This window comes from Mus pahari, chromosome 6 (assembly GCF_900095145.1).
Source record: "Mus pahari chromosome 6, PAHARI_EIJ_v1.1, whole genome shotgun sequence".
In the NCBI taxonomy this organism is placed as follows: Eukaryota; Metazoa; Chordata; class Mammalia; order Rodentia; family Muridae; genus Mus; species Mus pahari.
In genome coordinates, this window is record NC_034595.1 from 69305478 (window position 1) to 69306663 (window position 1186).

Genomic DNA, 1186 nt, shown 5'->3' on the forward strand with positions numbered 1-1186 from the left:
CTCACTTCGTAGACCAGGTTGGCCTCGAACTCAGAAATCCGCCTGCCTCTGCCTCCCAAGTGCTGGGATTAAAGGCGTGTGCCACCACGCCCGGCGAAACAGGGTTTTTTATTCTGTGTAATCTTGGCTGTCTAAGAACTGTCTCACAACCACCCATAATGAGATATGATCCCTCTTCTGGTGCATTTGAAGTCAGCTACAGTGTACTTATGTATAATAATAAATAAATCTTTGGGCCGGAGCAGTCAGGGACTGAGAGAGTGGAGTTGACCGGAGCGAGCAGAGGGCCTAAAGAATTCAATTCCCAAAAACCACGTGAAGGCTCACAACCATCTGTTCAGCTACAGTGCACTCATATACATAAAATAAATAAATAAATCTTTAAAAATATAAATAAATAAATAAATAAATAAATAAATAACTGGCTCTGTAGGCCAGGCTGGCCTGAAACTCAGAGATCCACTGCATCTGCCTCCCAAGTGCTGGGATTAAAGGCATGTGGCACAGCTGCCTGGCTAACCTGGGTCGTTTTAAAGCACCGAGGGAAGAAATCATACAAGAGGCAGAAGCTCTCCGAGCACAGGCTCAGAGGGACAGCTGGGACAAGACTCAGAGTCTGGCCACTTCTGATCCCAGGGCCTGTAGGCTGTCTCTGCCCCCAGGCTGCCCCATACTTTCTAAGAGGAAAACTGAGAGGTGAGCTGTGACAGCATGTCACAGGAGGGGAGATGAGGAGAGGGGCTCAGCACTGGAGAGTCAGCAGTCCAAGTGGCTCTGGTCCCACAAGCGTGCACGAGCCAGTACCTGGGGAGGCCTGCCAGCACCAGCTTGCTGCTCCAGGCAACCGAGATGACCACTCCCTGCTATTGTCAAGATGCGCTTCAGAACCACACTTCCTAGTTCTCCTTGCACAGATCTCGTAGTTCCCCCTCTGTCTCCTTCCCAGGGTCTTCTGCTTCTCTGTCCCGCCTCCAGCCCCTGCTCAAGCTTCTAGGCCTCCTTAATGAGTGAGACCCTGTCATTTAAAAATAATCCTGCCGGGAGTGGAGGCGCGCGCACGCACGCCTGTAATCCCAGCACTCGGGAGGCGGAGGCAGGCGGATTTCTGAGTTCGAGGCCAGCCTGGTCTACAGAGTGAGTTCCAGGACAGCCAGGGCTATACAGAGAAACCCTGTCTCAAAAAAAC

The 1186-nt window shown here is 51.4% G+C and overlaps 1 protein-coding gene across 4 annotated transcripts in view; it reads right to left on the reverse strand.

Moving 5' to 3' along the window:
• Window positions 1–1186, reverse strand: part of Kdm4a (lysine demethylase 4A) — a 47441-nt gene that overhangs the window by 14388 nt on the left and 31867 nt on the right. The window lies entirely within an intron of this gene.